The sequence below is a fragment of the Arachis hypogaea genome, chromosome 11, assembly GCF_003086295.3.
Source record: "Arachis hypogaea cultivar Tifrunner chromosome 11, arahy.Tifrunner.gnm2.J5K5, whole genome shotgun sequence".
Lineage (NCBI taxonomy): Eukaryota > Viridiplantae > Streptophyta > Magnoliopsida > Fabales > Fabaceae > Arachis > Arachis hypogaea.
Genome location: NC_092046.1, coordinates 53,664,569 through 53,687,516, shown reverse-complemented (window position 1 = coordinate 53,687,516; position 22,948 = coordinate 53,664,569). Strand labels below are relative to the sequence as shown.

Genomic DNA, 22,948 nt, shown 5'->3' with positions numbered 1-22,948 from the left:
TTATTTTCCTTGTTCTTTATTTTCTGTTTTTCGAAAATTGTGCTTTATGTTTATCTATGTTTGTGTCTTTATTACATGATCATTAGTGTCTTAGTGTCTATGCCTTAAAGCTATGAAAATGAATCCATCACCTTTCTTAAATGATTAATTGAAAAAGAAAAAGAAGTGCATGAATTTCAAATTTTAAAACAGTTTAATTATTTTGATGTGGTGGCAATACTATTATTTTTCTGAATGAATGCTTGAACAGTGCATATTTTTGAATTTGATTATTTATGAATGTTAAAATTGTTGGCTCTTGAAAGAATGAAAGGAAAAGGAGAAATGTTATCTGATGATCTAAAAAATCATAAAATTAATTCTTGAAGCAAGAAAAAGCAATGAAAAGCTTGCAAAAAAAAAAGAGAGAGAAAAGAAAAAAGAAAAGCAAGTAGAAAAAGCCAATACCCCTTTAAACCAAAAGGCAAGGGTGATAAAAAGGATCCAAGGCTTTGAGCATCAGTGGATAGGAGGGCCCACAGGAATAAAATCCTGGCCTAAGCGGCTAAACCAAGCTGTCCCTAACCATGTGCTTGTGGCGTGAAGGTGTCAAGTGAAAACTTGAGACTGAGCGGTTAAAGTCGAGGTCCAAAGCAAAAAGAAGAGTGTGCTTAAGAACCCTGGACACCTCTAATTGGGGACTCTAGCAAAGCTGAGTCACAATCTGAAAAGGTTCACCCAGTTATGTGTCTGTGGCATTTATGTATCCGGTGGTAATACTGGAAAACAAAGTGCTTAGGGCCACGGCCAAGACTCATAAAGTAGCTGTGTTCAAGAATCAACATACTTAACTAGGAGAATCAATAACACTATCTAGATTCTGAGTTCCTATAGATGCCAATCATTCTGAACTTCAAAGGATAAAGTGAGATGCCAAAACTGTTCAGAAGCAAAAAGCTAAAAGCCCACTCATCTAATTAATATTGATCTTCATAGATGTTTTTGGAATTCATTGTACATTCTCTTCTTTTTATCCTATTTGATTTTCAGTTGCTTGGGGACAAGCAACAATTTAAGTTTGGTGTTGTGATGAGCGGATAATTTATATGCTTTTTGGCATTATTTTTAGTATGTTTTTAGTATATTTTAGTTTGTTTTTATTATGTTTTTATTAGTTTTTAAATAAAAATCACTCTTCTGGACTTTACTATGAGTTTGTGTGTTTTTCTGTGATTTCAGGTATTTTCTGGCTGAAATTGAGGGACCTGAGCAAAAATCTGATTCAGAGGCTGAAAAAGGACTGCAGATGCTGTTGGATTCTGACCTCCCTGCACTCAAAGTGGATTTTCTAGAGCTACAGAAGCCCAATTGGCGCGCTCTCAATTGCGTTGGAAAGTAGACATCCTGGGCTTTTGGTGCACGAAATTGTGATGTCCAGGCTCGAACAATCCCTGGCAACGTGAGCAACTTGGTACGCGTAATCGTGATTACACTTTAATTATGTAAAATTCATGGCTCTTTCTTTCCCTGGTAATGGCGCCAAGAACATGGTGCCAATACCATGGTTCACAACTTCGATACAACTAACCAGCAAGTGCACTGGGTCGTCCAAGTAATACTTTACGTGAGTAAGGATCGAATCCCACGGAGATTGTTGGTATGAAGCAAGCTATGGTCACCTTGTAAATCTCAGTTAGGCAGATATAAATGGATAATGGTGTTTTTGAATAATAAATAATAAAATAGGGATAGAGATACTTTGTAATTCATTGGTAGGAAATTCAGATAAGCGAATGGAGGTGCTTTCGTTCCTCTGAACCTCTGCTTTCCTGCTATCTTCATCCAATCAGTCTTACTCCTTTCCATGGCTGGCTTTATGCAAGGGCATCACTGTTGTCAGTGGCTACATCCCCTCATCTCAGTGAATAATATGCTCACGCACCCTGTCACGGCACGGCTATTCATCTGTCGGTTCTCGATCATGCTGGAATAGGATTCACCCTCCTTTTGCGTCTGTCACTAACGCCCAGCACTCGCGAGTTTGAAGCTCATCACAGTCATTCAATCATTGAATCCTACTCGGAATACCACAGACAAGGTTTAGACTTTCCGGATTCTCTTGAATGCCGCCATCATTCTAGCTTACGCCACGAAGATTCCGGTTAGGAGATCTAAGAGATATTCATTCTAGCTTATTTCATGTAGAACGGAAGTGTTTGTCAGGCACGTGTTCATAGGGGAGAATGGTGATGAGCGTCACACATAATCATCACCTTCATCATGTTCTTGGGTGCGAATGGATATCTTAGAAGCGAAATAAGATGAATTGAATAGAAAACAGTAGTACTTTGCATTAATCTTTGAGGAACAGCAGAGCTCCACACCTTAATCTATGGAGTGTAGAAACTCTACCGTATGAAAATACATAAGTGAATAGAGGGTAAGCATGGCCGAGTGGCCAGCCTCCCATGGATTACAGAGGTTTCTAGAGGTTTCTCTAGCCTTAGGTGCCATCAATGTTATGAAAAAAACAAAAAAGCTATGCTTTTACCACACCAAACTTAGAATGTTGCTCGCCCTCGAGGAAAAGAAGAAAGAATAGAAGAAGAAGAAGAAGATATGGAGGAGATGGATGGATGTGTGTATTCGGCCATATGGGTGGGATTGGGTGGGAGAGAGATGTTGAATTTTGAAGGTAGTGGGTGTATAGATGTGAGTGGTAAATGGAAAACAAAAGGGATGATCATGAATGGAAAGAGAGATGATGAGGTAGGTGGGGATCCTGTGGGGTCCACAGATCTTGAGGTGTCAAGGCATTTACATCACTGCACCAATTTAGGCATGCAAAATGCCCTTGCACACAACTCTGGGCGTTCAGCGCCAGGTTGGTGGCCATTTTGGGCGTTCAACGCCCATTTGTGTGCCATTTCTGGCGTTAAACGCCAAAACCATGCCTGTTCTGGCGTTCAGCGCCCAGTAGCTGCCCATTTTGGGCGTTCAGCGCCAGAACCATGCTCTGTTCTGGCGCTGAACGCCAGACAGATGCTCCTCCAGGGTGTGATTTTTCTTCTGCTGTTTTTGATTCCGTTTTCAATTTTTATATTTATTTTATGACTCCACATGATCATGAACCTACAAAGACATATAACTAAGAAAAATATAGTTAGATAAATAAAAATTGGGTTGCCTCCCAACAAGCGCTTCTTTAATGTCAATAGCTTGACAGTGGGCTCTCATGGAGCTTCACAGATGTGCAGGGCTTTGTTGAGACTCTCCAACACCAAACTTAGAGTTTGACTGTGGGGGCTCTGGTTGACTCTGCTTTGAGAGAAGCTGTTGTTGCTTCCTCTCCATGGTTGCAGAGGGAGATCCTTGAGTTTTAAACACAAGGGAGTCCTTATTCCATTGAAGGACTATTTCACCTCTGTCAACATCAATCACAGCTCTTGCTGTGGCCAGGAAAGGTCTTCCTAGGATGATGGATTCATCCTCTTCCTTTCTAGTATCCAGGACTATGAAATCAGCAGGGATGTAAAGGCCTTCAACCTTTATTAACACGTCCTCTACTTGTCCATAAGCCTGTTTTCTTGAGTTGTCTGCCATCTCTAAGGAGATTTTAGCAGCTTGCACCTCATAGATTCCCAGTTTCTCTATTACAGAGAGGGGCATGAGGTTTATTCCTGAACCAAGGTCACACAGAGCCTTAAAGATCATGGTGCCTATGGTACAGGGTATTATGAACTTTCCAGGATCCTGTTTCTTCTGAGGCAATGTCAGTTGATCCAGATCACTTAGTTCATTGATGAACAAGGGAGGTTCAACTTCCCAAGTATCAATGCCAAATAATTTGGCATTCAGCTTCATGATTGCACCAAGAAACTTGGCAGTTTTCTCTTCAGTAACATCCTCATTCTCTTCAGAAGAGGAATACTCATCAGAGCTCATGAAGGGCATAAGGAGGTTCAATGGAATCTCTATGATCTCTAGATGAGCCTCAGAGTCCTTTGGTTCCTCAGAGGGAAGCTCCTTATTGATCACTGGACGTCCCAGGGGGTCTTCCTCCTTGGGATTCACGTCCTCTCCTCTCCCCACAGGTTCGGCCATGGTGCTTATGTCAATGGCCTTGCACTCTCCTTTTGGATTCTCTTCTGTATTGCTTGGGAGAGTACTAGGAGGGATTTCAGTGATCCTTTTACTCAGCTGGCCCACTTGTGCTTCCAGATTTCTAATGGAAGATCTTGTTTCATTCATGAAACTTACAGTGGCCTTAGACAGATCAGAGACTAAGTTTGCCAAATTAGAAGTATTTTGTTCAGAGTTCTCTGTCTGTTGCTGAGTGGATGATGGAAAAGGTTTATTAGTGTTAAACCTGTTTCTTCCACCATTATTAAAGCCTTGTTGAGGCTTTTGATCCTTCCATGAGAAATTTGGATGATTTCTCCATGATGAGTTATAGGTGTTTCCATAAGGTTCACCTAAGTAATTCACCTCTGCTATTGCAGGGTTCTCAGGATCATAAGCTTCTTCTTCATGAGAAGCCTCTTGAGTACTGTTGGATGCAGCTTGCATTCCATGCAGACTCTGAGAGATCATATTGACTTGCTGAGTCAATATTTTATTCTGAGCCAATATGGCATTCAGAGTATCAACATCAAGAACTCCCTTCTTCATAGGCGTCCCATTACTCACAGGATTCCTTTCAGAAGTGTACATGAACTGGTTATTAGCAACTATGTCAATAAGTTCTTGAGATTCTGCAGGCGTTTTCTTTAGGTGAATGGATCCACCTGCAGAAGTGTCTAGTGACATCTTTGATAGCTCAGATAAACCATCATAGAATATATCCAGGATGGTCCATTCTGAAAGCATGTCAGAAGGACACTTTTTGGTCAACTGTTTATATCTTTCCCAAGCTTCATAGAGGGATTCACCATCTTTTTGTTTGAAGGTTTGAACATCCACTCTAAGCTTGCTCAGCTTTTGAGGAGGAAAGAACTTGGCTAAGAAAGCCGTGACCAGCTTATCCCAAGAGTTCAGGCTGTCTTTAGGTTGAGAGTCCAACCATATTCTAGCTCTGTCTCTTACAGTAAAAGGGAAAAGCATGAGCCTGTAGACTTCAGGATTTACTCCATTAGTCTTAACAGTATCACATATCTGCAAGAATTCAGTTAAGAACTGAAAAGGATCTTCAGATGGAAGTCCATGAAACTTGCAGTTCTGCTGCATCAGAGAAACTAATTGAGGTTTAAGCTCAAAATTGTTTGCTCCAATGGCAGGAATGGAGATGCTTCTTCCATGTAAATTGGAATTAGGTGCAGTAAAGTCACCAAGCATCCTCCTTGCATTATTATTATTTTTGGCTGCCATCTCCTCTTCCTGTTCGAAAATTTCTGAAAGGTTATCTCTGGATTGTTGTATTTTAGCTTCTCTTAGTTTCCTTTTCAGAGTCCTTTCAGGTTCTGGATCTGCTTCCACAAGAATGTTCTTATCCTTGCTCCTGCTCATATGACAAAGAAGAGGGCACAGAAAAATAATAATAATAATGGAGATCCTTTATACCACGGTATAGGGATCCCTTTGTAAGTGGAAGAAAAGGGGGAGACAAAGAATGTAATATAATGGAAGAAACACAACTGTGAGGATGGCAGAGATGTGAGATGAGATGTTAGGATATGAATGAATAAATAGAATAAGATGGGAGAGAGAGAATTTTCGAAAATAATTTTTGAAAAAGAGTTAGTGATTTTTGAAAATAGTTTTTGAAAAATGTTAGTAATTTTCGAAAATTAAGATTTAAAAATTAAAAATTAAAATAATTAATAAATTAAAAAGAAATTTTGAAAAAGGGGGAAGATATTTTCGAAAATGAGAGAGAGAGAGTTAGTTAGGTAGTTTTGAAAAAGTTAAGAAACAAACAAAAAGTTAGTTAGTTGGTTGAAACAAATTTTGGAAACCAATTTTGAAAAGATAAGAAGTTAGGAAGTTAGAGAAGATATTTTGAAATCAAATTTTTTTGAAAAAGATAAGATATTTTTGAAAAGATATGATAGAAATTAGTTTTTGAAAAAGATTTGATTTTTAAAATCTCAATTAATGACTTGATTCACAAGAAATCACAAGATATGATTCTAGAACTTAAAGTTTGAATCTTTCTTAACAAGTAAGTAACAAACTTGAAATTTTTGAATCAAAACATTAATTGATTATGTTATTTTCGAAAATTTGATATAAAAATAAGAAAAAGATTTTTGAAAAATATTTTTGGAATTTTCGAAAATAACTAAGAATTTTGAAAAAGATTTGATTTTTGAAAAAGATTTTGAAAGAGATAAGATTTTCAAATTGAAAATTTGATTTGACTCATAAGAAACAACTTTGATTTTTAAAAATTTTTGAAAAAAGTCAACTCAATTTTTGAATTTGATGAGAGAAAAAGGGAAAGATATTTTTTTGATTTTTGAAATTTTTATGAAAAACATGAAAATTATGCAATGCATGAAATTTTTAGATCAAAACAATGAATGCATGCAATAATGCTATGAATGTCAAGATGAACACCAAGAACATTATGAAGATCATGATGAACATCAAGAACATATTTTTGAAAAATTTTATATGCAGAGAAAACATGCAAGACACCAAACTTAGAATTCTTTAATGCTTAGACACTAAGAATTCAAGAATGCATATGAAAAACACCATACAACACAAAACAAAAAATCATCAAGATCAAACAAGAAGACTTACCAAGAACAACTTGAAGATCATGAAGAACACCATGAATGCATGAAATTTTCGAAAAATACAAGATGCACATGCAATTGACACCAAACTTATGATATGACTCCAGACTCAAACACGAAACAGAAAAATATTTTTGATTTTTATGATTTTCTAAATTTTTTTTTTGGATTTTTTTTTGGATTTTTTTTTCGAAAATTATATATAAAAAAAGAAAAAATAAGGATTCCAAAATTTTTAATATGAACTCCAGGAATTTTGCCATGTTAGTCTATAGCTTCAGTCTAGGAATTAGACATGGCTCACTAGCCAGCCAAGCTTTCAATGAAAGTTCCAGTCCAAAACACTAGACATGGCCAATGGCCAGCCAAGCTTCAGCATTTTAACACCAGAGTATATTGCTCTTGATAACAAATTGCAAGCCTCAGTCCAAATAAATTTAGACATGGCTTTACAGCCAGCCAGGCTTTACATGCTTCATGAAACACTAGAATTCATTCTTAAAAATTTTGAATAAAAATATATTTTTAAAAACATTTTTTTTTTCGAAAACAGATGAGAAATTTTTGAAATATTTTTGAAAAATTTTCGAAAACAAAACAAAAAGAAAATTACCTAATCTGAGCAACATGATGAACCGTCAGTTGTCCAAACTCAAACAATCCCCGGCAACGGCGCCAAAAACTTGGTGCACGAAATTGTGATGTCCAGGCTCGAACAATCCCTGGCAACGTGAGCAACTTGGTACGCGTAATCGTGATTACACTTTAATTATGTAAAATTCATGGCTCTTTCTTTCCCTGGTAATGGCGCCAAGAACATGGTGCCAATACCATGGTTCACAACTTCAATACAACTAACCAGCAAGTGCACTGGGTCGTCCAAGTAATACCTTACGTGAGTAAGGGTCGAATCCCACAGAGATTGTTGGTATGAAGCAAGCTATGGTCACCTTGTAAATCTCAGTTAGGCAGATATAAATGGATAATGGTGTTTTTGAATAATAAATAATAAAATAGGGATAGAGATACTTATGTAATTCATTGGTAGGAAATTCAGATAAGCGAATGGAGGTGCTTTCGTTCCTCTGAACCTCTGCTTTCTTGCTATCTTCATCCAATCAGTCTTACTCCTTTCCATGGCTGGCTTTATGCAAGGGCATCACCGTTGTCAGTGGCTACATCCCCTCCTCTCAGTGAATAATATGCTCACGCACCCTGTCACGGCACGACTATTCATCTGTCGGTTCTCGATCATGCTGGAATAGGATTCACCCTCCTTTTGCGTCTGTCACTAACGCCCAGCACTCGCGAGTTTGAAGCTCGTCACATTCATTCAATCATTGAATCCTACTCGGAATACCACAGACAAGGTTTAGACTTTCCGGATTCTCTTGAATGCCGCCATCATTCTAGCTTACGCCACGAAGATTCCGGTTAGGAGATCTAAGAGATATTCATTCTAGCTTATTTCATGTAGAACGGAAGTGTTTGTCAGGCACGTGTTCATAGGGGAGAATGGTGATGAGCGTCATACATAATCATCACCTTCATCACGTTCTTGGGTGCGAATGGATATCTTAGAAGCGAAATAAGATGAATTGAATAGAAAACAGTAGTACTTTGCATTAATCTTTGAGGAACAGCAGAGCTCCACACCTTAATCTATGGAGTGTAGAAACTCTACCGTATGAAAATACATAAGTGAATAGAGGGTAAGCATGGCCGAGTGGCCAGCCTCCCATGGAGGTCTAGAGATCTAAAAATGATCAAAAGATGCCTAATACAATAGTAAAAGGTCCTATTTATAATAAACTAGTCACTAGGGTTTACAGAAGTAAGTAATTGATGCATAAATCCACTTCCGGGGCCCACTTGGTGTGTGCTTGGGCTGGGCTTGAGTGTTGCACGTGTAGAGGCCATTTGTGGAGTTGAACACCAGGTTTTGATCCATTTCTGGCGTTCAGCTCTGGTTTTGGATCCTTTTCTGGCGCTGGATGCCAGATTTGGGCAGAGAGCTGACGTTGAATGCCAGTTTACGTCGTCTATTCTTGGCCAAAGTATAAACTATTATATATTGCTGGAAAGCCCTAGATGTCTACTTTCTAACGCAATTGGAAGCGCGCCATTTCAAGTTCTGTAGCTCCAGAAAATCCACTTTGAGTGCAGGGAGGTCAGAATCCAACAGCATCAGCAGTCCTTTTTCAACCTCTGAATCTGATTTCTGCTCAAGTCCCTCAATTTCAGCCAGAAAATACCTGAAATCACAGAAAAACACACCAACTCATAGTAAAGTCCAGAAATATGAATTTAACATAAAAACTAATGAAAACATCCCTAAAAGTAACTAGATTCTACTAAAAACATACTAAAAACAATGTCAAAAAGCGTATAAATTATCCACTCATCAGCTTTCCAGTAATATATAATTAAATTCAACAATTCATCCAGTTAATTCACCAAAACTCAATATAGCCGAATTCAATAGAGCAGAATTGAATTTATATAAAAAATTCAAAATACCAAAATTGAAATAAATATTCAACATAGCATAATTGAATTTATATAGCAAAATTCTAAAATTGAACTTTGAAGAACTCAGAAAAACTCAACAGAACAAGAACTCAGAAGAACTCTGCATCTGAATTTGTGAACTCCAATTTACCCTATATTCTTCACTGAATAAAATTTAATTGACAAAACCAAAAATCAATGAACTCAAATATGTCCAATTCATACAATTTTGTCACCAACACTAAATACACAAAATTAATTGAAAAGCAAAAATAGTGAAGTACTCACTGTGGAAAAAGTGAAGAGCATAGAAGGTTAGAGCTAGACAACGACCAACGCTTCGGTGACGATGACAAGCAGACGACAACCACGACGATACTAAGCCGATGACCAGACAACGCCAACACTTTGGAGACGGTGACGCTTCGATCCACGAGAGCTGCTTCGATCTGTGACAGGGACGCTTTGACATGCGACGGTGACGCTTCACTCCGGCATTTGGTGGAGGTGACGGTGGCATTTGTGGGGAAGAAAGTTGAAGAGAAATTTAGGGTTGGGGGTGACTACTCCTCTTCAAAGAGGAAACTTAGGATAGTGGCTGCAACGTTATTTTATCACAGCCCCTTTTTTCCCTTTTTTTTAATCAGTGCCAAAACAACGCCATTTCATGGCTTGGGGGAAAACGGGTACTTGCTGAAACCTAGCCGGTTTTTTTGGTTTGCCGGTTAATCGCTGGTTTGGCCGCTTTTTGCCAATTTTTTGCAGAGCAATTTTATAGGTGAACCGGACCAGCTACCTGACTAGTTTCCAGTTAACCCAGTTGAACCGTTTGGATCGGTCCGGTTTTTAGAACCTTGGTCATAATAAGAGGTTCAAAAAGTCATAAGAATTGAACCTTTCTTCTGGGTCTAGCCAAGAAATTACCCAAGCTACTACACTATCACTGCATGCCCTCGAATTGGTGGGGTTGCAGTTAGCACGGTCACATGTAATTGAATAATTTAATTGCAGTTAAACAGTTATAGCTATAACCTTGTGTTGCAGTTTAGGATCCCTTGCCCTCTCCTAATTGGCCACTCGCAAAGGTCTGTTGGTGTAAACGCTCGGAGAGGACCATAAGTGGGATATGTCATCAGGTCGTGGAGCCTACCAACCTGGAAATATACACAAATAGACAAAATGAACCATGTAAAAATGCAAAAAAGAGATGTCCATTGATTAACAAGCTCGCGTACCATGTTGTGCATTAGACTTTCCCTGTCGACAATTATGTTTGGATCTGGATACGAGTCCAGGTGGTATACCGTTTCATCAGCAAAGTCAACCGCGACACAATACCAATGGAAGAAGATGTCTTCGACGGAGATGAAAATTTGATTCCAGATTCAATTGGATTTTAAAACTTTTCTAATAAAAATGCAATAACAGCATTGTCAATTGTAACAAGTTGACAAGAATGTAATTACTTACTGGATTGAGAAATTGACTTGGCTTAACCTAGAGTGGCAAATATATTTCAGCAAGTTCATCCACCAACAACCCCTAACAACATCTTCCTAAAATAATATCCCTAGCATGTAAATACGGGGATGCAAACTGAAAACAAACCCTAGAGAAGAAAATACCGGGTGAAGGATCAACTCATAGCAAAATGACGTGGAAGGCACCAAAAATATGGATGATTCAAGTATTGTATGGAGCAAGTGTTATGCATGGCCATCATTTCAATGACTCTTCCATCGATCGGATATCCAGGAATTAGAGTTATTATGTGATGCCTAGTGAGGCGACATTCAAGCATTCTCACCACAGTGTCTCTGTGTTTAGTTCATTTTATCTTTTAACATACATACGTACACAATCATACATAATTTAAGAGAAAATTAAAAATAAATCCACACACTTCATCAGATAGCCCTGAGAAAACAAGTAATTAAACAACAGAGTGTCTTTACAGCTGATGAGCGGATAATTTATACGCTTTTTGGCATTATTTTTAGTATGTTTTTAGTATATTTTAGTTAGTTTTTATTATGTTTTTATTAGTTTTTAAATAAAAATCACTCTTCTGGACTTTACTATGAGTTTGTGTATTTTTCTGTGATTTCAGGTATTTTCTAGCTGAAATTGAGGGACCTGAGCAAAAATCTAATTCAGAGGCTGAAAAAGGACTGCAGATGCTGTTGGATTCTGACCTCCCTACACTCAAAGTAGATTTTCTGGAGCTACAGAAGCCCAATTGGCACGCTATCAATTGTGTTGGAAAGTAGACATCCTGGGCTTTCCAGCAATATATAATAGTCCATACTTTGCCTGAGATTTGATGGCCCAAACAGGCATACCAAGTCAGCTCAAGAATTCTGGCGTTTAACTCCAAAACTGGCACAAAAGCTGGCGTTTAACTCCAAGAAAAGTCTCTATGTATTTTCTATAAATAGGACCCTTTGCTATTGTATTTTCATCTTTTACTCATCTTTTACTCATACTTCATACACTTGATCACGTTTTGGGAGGCTGGCCTCAGGGCCATGCCTGACCCTTGTTCTTATGTATTATCAACGGTGGAGTTTCTACACACCATAGATTAAGGTGTGGAGCTTTGCTGTTCTTCATGAATTAATACAAAGTACTATTGTTTTTCTATTCAACTCAAGTATATTTCTTCTCCAAGATATTCATTCGTTCTTCAACTTGATGAATGTGATGATCCGTGACACTCATCATCATTCTCACCTATGAACATGTGCCTGACAACCACCTCTGTTCTACTAGCAATGGCTTGAATGCGTATCTCTTAGGTTTCTGATCTAAGATTGGAACCTTCGTGGTATAGGCTAGAATTATTGGCGGCCATTCCTGAGATCCGAAAAGTCTAAACCTTGTCTGTGGTATTCCGAGTAGGATTGGGGAAGGGATGACTGTGACGAGCTTCAAACTCGCAATTGTGGGGCGTGTGACAGACGCAAAAGGATCAATGGATCCTATTCCGACATGATCGAGAACCGACAGCTGATTAGCCGATGTTGTGACAGAGCATCAGGACCATTTTCACTGAGAGGACGGGATGTAGCCATTGACAACGGTGATGCCCAACATAAAGCTTGCCATGGAAAGGAGTATGAATAATTGGAAGAAGGCAATAGGAAAGCAGAGGTTTAGGGGGAACAAAGCATCTTCATACGCTTATCTGAAATCCACCAATGAATTACATAAGTATCTCTATCTTTATTTTATGTTTTATTCATCTTTTAGTTATCAATCCTCCATCACCATTTGAATCTGCCAGACTGAGATTTACAAGATGACCATAGCTTGCTTCCAGCCGACAATCTCTGTGGGATCGACCCTTACTCACGTAAGGTTTATTACTTGGACGACCCAGTGCACTTGCTGGTTAGTTGTGCGGAATTGTGACAAAGTGTGATTCACATTTGAGAGCTCCAAGTCCTTTGGCACCATTGTTGATGATCACAACTTCGCATACCAGCAGCTAAAGTCCATGTCAAACATCACCTTAAACCTTGGCTTACAACTTTTCTTTGTAAAAAAAGAAAAACATAAACCACAAGCTACATGCGCTATCATGGAGTTAACAAGCATGATTCATATAACGAACCAATCTTACACAAGATGTCTTTGTGCTTGAACCAACCCTCAACCACTTAGGAGGTTCTGATCCAAAACATGTTGGAGTTGGTGAATGGAAGAGCCTTCTCCCCATAACAGGCGGTGTCGTTACCTGCACGGAAGGGCTGCCATCGTCTGTATCTGCAAAAACTATGGCTGGACTACCGACGAAGACCTCATGATCTTGGTTGGGTACATGCACATTAGAACTGCCCGCCCCACCAAAAATATTATCAAACATGATGTTCAAAACATCATGGTCTTGCACAAAAGAAAATAGAACTGATGCAACCTTTCCAGAAACCATAAACTCTTCGGAGTTGAGTCGTTGATTCCTAGGCAGATGGAGAAAATAAATTAGAATCTACTATTATAACTATAATTCATGAAGTTCTAATAGAGAGTTTGAGATACATACGTCAACAACTTGGCTTCTTGAGTAAGGGCAGATCTAAGACATATCTTTGAAGGCTCCATTGCAAAATTTTAAAAAGTCAAACACGACCAACCCTTGCTATGCATCAGAGTTCAACTAGTAAATTTATACTCAAATTTCATGAACGTCATCACGACAAATATAACTAGTGAAGGGTGGTATGTACTGCTGCCCAATGGTAGAATCATCTCCCAAATCTCGACATCTTTAATTCTTTATGTATATGATTATTAAATTGTTATTTAATTTTATATTTTGTTTTTATGTTTAATAAACATAATTTTGGTATAAATTTATTTTTTCAAATAATAATTTTATAAATACTAATCTATTAATTATAATAAAATTTAATTATTTTATTATTTTTTGTAATTTTACTAAATTTTTAATAAAATTCATATAATTTAAAAATTTATCATTGGATTTTAATTATGTTAAATAAAAATTTGTAATTATATTTTTACTAGTTATTTTTTTAGCAAAAAAATATAAAATACTAGAATATTTCATAATGCATTTTACATCAAATACAAAAATAAAATTTTAAAAAGTACTTGTATCTTTTAACAAAAAAAAGAGCTTGAAGAACCTATTTTATAATTTTTATCTAATATAAAAATTCAATTATAAACTTTTAAATTATAAAAATTTAATTAAAAAGTTTAATAAAATCATAAAAACAAACAGAATAACTAAACTACACAAAAAATGTTAAGATTAAAGAATATTGTAAATTTTTTAAAAAATTAAGAGTAATTATAAATTAAAATTTTGACTCCTAATATTAAAATTCTGGTTAGTACTGCTACCAAAGGGATACAACCAATAAATTGGGTTTGTATATGTATAAAAATTCTACGCAAAGCCTGTACCATATAAAAAGCTAGCCTGAATCATGTCTGAGATAGAGAGTTTTTTTTATTCTTACTCGCTATCAATGAAAACGACAACATAGATAATGAATATATTTAATGATAAAACAACATTCTTTCCTTAATGTTGTTAGTGTCTTATTTCTAGTATACTTTATAAAACATATGCTACTTTACTACATTTTTAACGTACCTGTTAACCAATAATACTCATAACAAAGCAACAAACTAAACAATTGACCAACTTTAGAGAAAAAAATTAGTTATTACTGCCATTATCGGATTCAAAAATAAATTCAATTGAAATACTCTTCCTCTATATTTTAATTACCCTTGATCTATGGTCTTTCGTTCACATTAATAAAATAAAGAACACACAGCATTAAACATTACGGTAAAGGTTCAATATATATTATCCTAATTGAATTGGAACAAATATAATCTTCTAGTCAAGTTGGCCTTATCAGACTCTATCTTGAAACCAGCGACTGCCTAACCTCTATTTTCAAAGGAATCTCTGTCATGACAATCCATGCTAAGCATAGCTGAACAAATGGCGACAAAAAATAATTACTCCCTTTAGGACTTTGATTGGAACAAAGGTGACTACAACCAGCGTAAGCAGTACAAAAAAAGCCACATACAGAGCACTGGTATTTATTATTACTCATACCAATTAATTTTTCTTAGTCAAATACTAATAAAATATAACCCTACAATTTTGTACTTGATTAATCAAAAGTTATTAGCAATAACACATTTTGAAGCAAATTAAAAATCAAGAACTGACAAGTTAAACAAATTCATGTTAATTAACTACTCCATTGCAGCATTAATCACTAAATACAACATACCAAACAATTAGAAAACATAAACACCTTAACCTCAACCTATTAAGTTAATTATAGAACCCCTAGTAAAACAAAATTGAAAACACAATCAAGGAGATTGCCAAAAAAAAACATCAAGCACCAAATACAACATACCAAACAATTAGAAAATATAAATACCTTAACCTCAACCCATTAAGTTAATTATAGAACCCTTGGCAAAACAAAAACGAAAACAACATAATCAAGGAGATTGCCCATTGATGTGAGCGTTCACAACGGTTTCGTAGTTTGCTATCAGCTTCTCGTGAGCATCTTCGAGCTGGCTAAGCTTTGCCTTGAATGCATTGTTTGAGTTGCGAAGTAGATTAATTTTGAAGTAGTTATAATCGCGAATCTCCTTATCAGTGGTTTCTAGTACTCGACCAACTATTTCCAAAGCTGCGTCTTCACGGGCAGCCTTTTCAACCAAAGAAAAATGACCATTTGCAACCATAGCAGCTTCAAATGGATTGCCAGGAAATACCACTATGAATCCATAAAACGGAGTAGACTCTCTCAGAAATTTTTCTTACTAGAAAAAGCATGGACCAGGTATTTCAGAATCATGGCAAATCTTCACTAGCCATGACTCCATGTTGTTGGCTATGGCAAAGTCAGGAACAGGGTTTAGTTCCTCTTCAGGAATTACAGGAAGCCCTAAATAAAATCATTTGGTAGTCAACAATTACATTCATGCTACAAAACTGTATACGACAACTTTCAGGACAGGTTATAAGCACTTACATGAAACCAATCCACGCTGCCGGCTACTGCCGGAAGAGAACATACCCTTCTTGCTCTGTGTTCCAAACATTTCTGCATTTGCACTTTGTCAGCATCAATGGAAGCCATTCTCGATTTGAAGCACTGTAATGCGTGTTCGTAGCTATTGAAACCATGATACTCAGAAAAACTATAATTAGACACCTGCTCGTTGCCTCCTCCTAAATTGAGTAAACACCTAGGCGAGCCCCTTTCGTGACAGCAAAAACTAGATAGCACAGCATGCGTTCTTCCATCCTAGAGAATCGCTAACAAAATCACAATCCTCCCGAACTTGAATGCTCACAACTATGTCTATTCCTTCGTTATTATTTGAAATAAAGGCTCGACTCTTTTGGGAGTCTATTCTTCATTGTGTATATACGTTGGGTTAGTTTTTTTTGGGACATAGTCCAGCCCAGAAAAATAGACCCGAACTGGATCCGAAAACCATTAGACAACCTGAATCCACACCCACATAAAATGAGAACTAATATGCACTCCTATTCTAGCCTTCTGATAAAATAGATGCCATAGGCATCTTAAAATCAGTAAAGTGCAGTTGCAATTAATCTTACTATACAAGGAAGCTCAAATAAAAATTCATTCATTCAACTTAAGATTGCATTATATATTCAACATGAAATACAATGAAATGCAAAGTGCTTAAGTGATTAGTACTGACCTTAAAACTAATAATGGCAATCCCTCTAAACTTGCCACTTTCAAAATAACTTCAAATATCATCCTCGGTTGAGTAATAGAAAATTCCTCCCACATATACCTTTGTAGGATTATCACAACCATCTTAACTGAAAATATCACCCAACATATAAAGAGACAAAAATAAATAAATAAATAAATACATAAATAAAAAAGACAAAATAGTTTCAGGACATAATCACACTACATCAATATTACTAAAAACAAATCCACCCGTTGCATTGTTATCGACTAGCCTTCTACAATAAAAGTATTAAAAGCTATATTACCTGCTATCAGTATTAGTATTATTATTATTGTCATTCAACACTGTAGCTTGTGGCACTTCCCCTTCATGATTGGAACTATTTTGCTCCCTTCTTCTTCTTCTTCTTCTTCTTCTTCTTCTTCTTCTTCTTCTTCTTCTTCTTCTTCTTCTTCTTCTTCTTCTTCTTCTTCTTCTTCTTCTTCTTCTTCTTCTTCTTCTTCTTCGTTGATTTCTCAGCATCATTGGGAGATTCAGTTGCCACATCAGCATCATCCTTTACCTTCCTCTTCTCATTCTTCTTCTTATCGCCCAAACCCTCTAAGCCATTTTCCTTACTGTCTAAACCCTCTAAGCCATTTTCCTTGTTGCTTCCTTCAACTTCATTAGCAACTTATCGAGAACCTCAACTGGAGGGTGTTCCAAAGATCGATGCTTTCAACATCTCTCTCTCTTGGATAATATGGGCTTGTGGGCAGTAAAGTCAAGAAGAGTTTTGAGAAAATGAGAAGAAGGAGAAGAAGAAGAAGAAAGGGCATCAACAACAAGGCCTGCATTAAAAGAAGAAGGGTAATAACAATAAGTCCTGGATTAAGAGGACTTATAAAAACCCAAGGCCTACATTAAAAAAGAAAAATAAACCAATAAAAGGTTCAGTCTGTGAAGCACAAAAACGAGAATATACAGACATTCCAAACTTGGCATCTCAACATTTATTATTCACGCATTAGACCATGTACTCGCTAGGTTACAAAGTCATTTAGCAATGCACATACATTTACAAGTGCAACACGCTGGTAGTGGACAACAATCCACTCCGTACGAGTCTCATGAGGAGGCTGATTTTGCCAGCCCCAGGCTAGAAGTCACATGTGTTTTCGTGCCATAAACATACTGTTATTGACATGAGAAGTCAACAGTTTTTACTTACTTAGCTCATAAATTATTTTTAATATGGATAAAGAAGTGGTGTATTTGTTGAATATTGTTATTTGGAGTGTTTTTCAGAAGTGTGGAGTTGTAAAAACTCTTACACACCCACCTTGCGTGTTGAGTTTGCAAGGATTCTATACCGAATTTTGAGGCAATTTTTACAGGGATTCTGGCAAAAATTTGTCACGTGTGAAGCTCTGGTCACTACACACCCTGTGTGTTGAAGCAGTAAAGATTCCTTTAGCAAAGATTCGTGGCCACATGTCGCGCATGCAGACAACACGCATGGTCCTTGTTGTAGGAGCAGAGATTCCTCGTTTGGTTCCAATGCACTTTTATCAGTGTCTTCCAGCCACATGTCAACCCCCTAGGCAACACGTAGGGTGCGTGTTGACCACTTGGCCGGCTGTCTCCACGCATCCATCATCCATGCTCCGGAAACACCAATGTATTAATGTTTTGGTGCCTTTAAAAGGCGGGAGGGGGAGCTTCGCATGCTTCATTGTTCATTGTTCATTCCAGGAGGATTTTAAAAGAGATTGAGAGGGAGAAAGGTGATCTTTGACAAAGGTGAGAGTTGGTATTGTGATGCTTGAAAAAATGGTATGTGGTTATACATTTACAGAAGAACATGCTATTAATTATTTGGAACAGCCTAATTGTGTAAGTTTAGTATATTTGTTAATTTAGAGCTTAGTATTTAAAATGTATTATTATTAGCGTAATTTTTGGGTTAATATTATTATTAGTAGTCGTAGTAAATTAAATAATTTAAATACTTATGTTTTATTTTTCTATGATAATATTAATAATTTTATTACGATAATATTAATAATTTTATTTGTTTTTTGATATTTTTTATTTTTTGTTATAATATTATTGTAATTTAATTTGTTAATCTGTAACTTTTGAAACTAATAAGTAATAAAAATACAGATAAAATGTTTTTTTAATTTTTGTTATTAATTATTTATTTCCTTTTATGTTATGATATTATTAATTTTTAATCTATGATTAATATATTTAGTAAATAATATAAATGGTAGTTATTAATATTAACAAATAATAATGGTAGTTATTAATAAATAATAAATATAATGATAGTTATTAATATTAATAAATAATATACATATAAAAGATGTAATTTTTTGAATTTATATAATTATTTTTAATTTTTGTTTTAATGTTATTTTTATTTTATTGTAATTTATAATTTTTATTTTTTAATTTTAATGAATAATATAAATACTAATGCAAATTATTAATAATTATTTTTATTTTATTTTTTGTAATTATTTTTGTATTATTTTTTCGAATTTTATAGATAAAGGAAAACACCACTATATTTGCAGTGCCCTCTATCACACTAATAGTGCAGTAAAATGGTAATAAATTTTGATTTTTATAGGCAGAAGACTCACCTTGCAGGTTATGTGTTGAAATGCCATCCAACTAGCATTTGAGACGTCTCCAACACGCAGAGTGCGTGTTGGCTTGATGTTCGCCATGTGGACAACACACAGGGTGCGTGTTGCTCCTGATTACGACAAGTGCCCTACACGCTGCATGCGTGCTGAGTCAGCATGTGCTCTGCGTGTTGCGCTTGCTGTATTTACAGCGTCCACCCACCTATATATACACCCAAAAATTTCATATCTAGTAAAAATTCGCCTCTTTTATTCATATTAAAATTTTTTAGCCTACTTATCTTATAGTATTTTTAATGTATTTTTCTATTTTTTCTTTTAAAATTTGGATAAAGTATATTTTTTGTCCTTGAAATTTGCTAAAAGTTTTAAAAGGACCTCTAAGTTTTATTTTGTTTCAATTTTATTCTAGAAGTTTTTGATTTGCATCAAATTTACCTCTAAGAACTAATTTTTCAAAAAAATTATGACCAATTAAGAAATAACTTTCGCAAGAACAACCTTTAACACAAGCAAATCAAACATGATTATCATGTATTATTATTGGATTAGTCCTAATTTTTTTTAAAATTTAGTTATTAGGGATATATTTGATGATATAAACCCCGATTAATTAGTAGATAATTAGTCAGTAAATTAGTTTTTAATAAGAAAGATTAGAAATGTGAATATTATATTAAATTAGGGTAGAGCTAATCAAAACAAAAATTTTGAAACTAATTTCGAAGAAAACGGTCTAAAATTGGACCGAAAGGACCGAACCGGTTGAACCAGACCCAAACCGGACTGTTGGTCCAACCGGACCAGCCCATTAAAAAGAACCACGGGATCTTCTTTCTCTCATTTCCTCAACGAAGCAGCAAGCTTCCCAGGGAAGAGAAGAAGAGAAATACCCTTACGTTAACTTTCGTATGCCGTAACTTCTCCGTCTGAGCTCCGATTGCCGCACCGTTTACGGCTACGCGTTCACCGCATCGAGCTCTACGTTTCTACCAGAACAATTTCATAGGTAACTTGCTATTTCACCTCAGTCTCCTCTTTCCCCCAATTTTTGAATTTTGAGTGGGAAGATTGAATTTCTTTGATTTCTGATGTTTTAGGATCCAATTAACTTGAGAAAAATATTCACTCTTACTTATGTGAAGCTTGGGTAAGGTGAGGATATGATAATTCTATTTTATTTTCATTAAATTTGAGCTTTGAGTATTAAATTCGATATATATGTGTTATAAATGTGTATTATGTTGTGAATAAATAATTGGAGCTTGAAATTGTGAATACTGGAACTTGGAGGAAGTGGATTAGTTGAGGTTTTGAGGGCTGTGTTCTTTTAGGAAAATTGTCTTGGAATAATACTTGGGAATCGGCTAAGGTATGGTTTAGGTTTCTTGCATTTAATATATAATGTTCTGTGAAAACTTAGGCTAGATGACCATAGGATAAGTTGAAATGCAGGTGTATGTTTAATATTTATTAATTTGTCGATGAATATATTTGGTTGAAGTTTATTGGATAATTAGTTATTAATTTTGGATGGTGAATGTTGTTATGTTAATTTGGAGAGAATTATGGTTGAATGTTATTATTGATGAACATGGTTAGTTTGGTGTTTGTTGATTAACTAATGATTTGGTGAATTATTGATTTGAGGTATAACTATTGTGAAGGTTGTTGTGATAATGAGGTATTTTGTGTTAGAAGCCTAGGATTAGTGAACTATGATCCTTAGTTGAATTTTGGTTGTTGGATTTGAATATTGTATGAGTATAATTATTTATCTAAGGTAGATTTATTGTGGTGACTGTTATGATGATGAGGAAGGGTATGTTGAATTGAAAAGAATGCAGGTTTGGACCCGAAAAGGGTGGCAAAGTCCGAGTTTTAGAGGAGATGCTGCCGAAATTTTATAAAAATTAGAGATTTTGTTTATATGATTATTTAAAAAGATTTAGATTCAAATGTTATATGGTTTGATTTAGAATTATTAAGAAAATGAGCATGCTTTAAGTTTGATTCATTTAGAAAAGAATGAATTGTGTTTTGAATTCGAACTATTGATGGACGGAATGGGAGGTGTGATAATGAAGGATAAGGATTGAATATGATTGATGTATGATGATGAATGAGATGCGATTGAGAATGATGTGGATGTTGATGAATTATAATTGAATTATTTATATGGCTTGAATAATTTAATGATCTGAGATACGAGGTTCCCTGGATTAAGTGTCGTGACTTGCCACCACGTGTACCAGGTTGAAAACTCGATACTCTGTTGACCCTACGACGTAAGTGTGACCGGGCACTATATAAATTCCCGGGAATGTTACCCCCATTGAGTAATATTGATTATTTGAGATAAAGCTATGCATAGACTCTTGGGGATGCACGTCGGGGGACAGTCTAAGGACAATTCAGACTTGTCGGGTTGGCTGGATAACCGACAGATGAGCCTTATCAGCCATAGAACAGGCATGCATCATATGCATAATACTTGAATTACTTGCTTGTGCTTTAATTGGGTGTGCCTATATGTATTTGTCATGTTAAATGTTTATTTGTTACCTGCAGTAATTATAACCTTCTTGTGCTTGTCTTTATCTGTGTATTTGTCTGTGAAAATGCATGATGGAGTTGGAGGTATGGAGGAATGGCAGTATGGGACTTAGATTTAAGGTTAAGTTAAGTTAGGTTTAAATGTTCTTAGAAAACCACCTCTTATGGCTTCTGTTTAATACTTTAAGCTCTATAATCTGAGTGTCGGCTTTCTAGGATTGCCTCTGGCATTCCCAGGACCTTATATATTATGTGCGTGGCACCATTACCATACTGAGAACCTCTGGTTCTCATTTCATACTGTGTTGTTGTTTTTCAGATGCAGGTCGAGAGGCACCTCGTTAGGCGTCTGGACTCTTGAAATGGATTGGTTACTAGGTAGTTTTGTTGTACAGTGATGAATATATATGTACTTAGCTTTCTTTCCGCATAACTTATTCTTTTTGATCCTCTTAGAGGTTTATGGAGAGTCAGGATTGTGTATATGTACTTTTGGATTTTGGATATGTATGTATATATGTGTAAATATTTTCCGGCCAGTCTTGACTTCGCAGGCTAAGTTAGGAGCTTGTTATTTTGTATCTTTGGCACTCTATTCCTACTTCTGTTATCATATGTTTAATACTTATGGTTTCCTTAGCACGCAAGTTAACTCATTCCTTGAGCGTTGCGCTTTTATTTCACGATTTGTTTGTTTCCTCTATTCTTCAAGGCTCCTAGCATATTATAATTTTTCTGCTATTATATGTTCTTATTTTATTTTAGAGGTCGTAATACCACACCACCTCTGTTTTACGACTTAAGCGTAAAGTTTAGTGTGGTAGGGTGTTACATTTTGGTATCAGAGCAGTTCGTTCCTATAGAGCCTGAAAGACGGACTGATTGTGCTTCTGTGCATTCTCTGTGTATGTGTTTATGTGCTATTAGGATATCTGACTGATATATATGGCATAAACGTTTGTGAGCATGCATTTGGAACTTAAAGCATTAGTCCTGCGATATTAAGACAGATCAACTTAATATCACTTGTTTAGTGTGTATAAGGACCAAATGTCGACTCGCGGACGCGGTCGCAAGCGAGGTAGAAGTAGGATAGGCACCGTTACTCCTAGCCCGGTAGAGAATGATCCAATAGACTTTATGACTACTCTGGGAAATATGGCTGCTGCTATGCAGGCAACAGCCGAGGGACTGGGTAATAAGATAAACCAGGGTAATCACGGGAACAACAATGATGAGGACAATCCTATGACACTTGCTACA

The 22,948-nt window shown here is 36.1% G+C and overlaps 3 long non-coding RNA genes and 1 other non-coding gene across 4 annotated transcripts; 2 read left to right on the top strand and 2 right to left on the bottom strand.

Annotated features, from left to right (window-relative positions):
• Positions 1-4,842: 4,842 nt before the first annotated feature.
• LOC112724760 (small nucleolar RNA R71) lies at positions 4,843-4,950 on the top strand. Its single transcript, XR_003163907.1, has one exon. It is a non-coding gene; the product is annotated as a small nucleolar RNA R71 (small nucleolar RNA).
• Positions 4,951-12,387: 7,437 nt separating this feature from the next.
• LOC112723891 (uncharacterized) lies at positions 12,388-13,385 on the bottom strand. Its single transcript, XR_011868144.1, has 2 exons — positions 13,279-13,385; positions 12,388-13,195 (listed from the first exon to the last, which is right to left on the bottom strand). It is a non-coding gene; the product is annotated as an uncharacterized lncRNA (long non-coding RNA).
• A 1,588-nt stretch (positions 13,386-14,973) lies between these two features.
• LOC112721121 (uncharacterized) lies at positions 14,974-17,269 on the bottom strand. Its single transcript, XR_003812137.2, has 3 exons — positions 16,795-17,269; positions 15,785-16,614; positions 14,974-15,697 (listed from the first exon to the last, which is right to left on the bottom strand). It is a non-coding gene; the product is annotated as an uncharacterized lncRNA (long non-coding RNA).
• A 2,702-nt stretch (positions 17,270-19,971) lies between these two features.
• Positions 19,972-22,262, top strand: LOC140176531 (uncharacterized). The gene is made up of 3 exons (XR_011868143.1): positions 19,972-20,138; positions 20,230-20,284; positions 22,005-22,262. It is a non-coding gene; the product is annotated as an uncharacterized lncRNA (long non-coding RNA).
• The last annotated feature ends 686 nt before the right edge of the window (positions 22,263-22,948 follow it).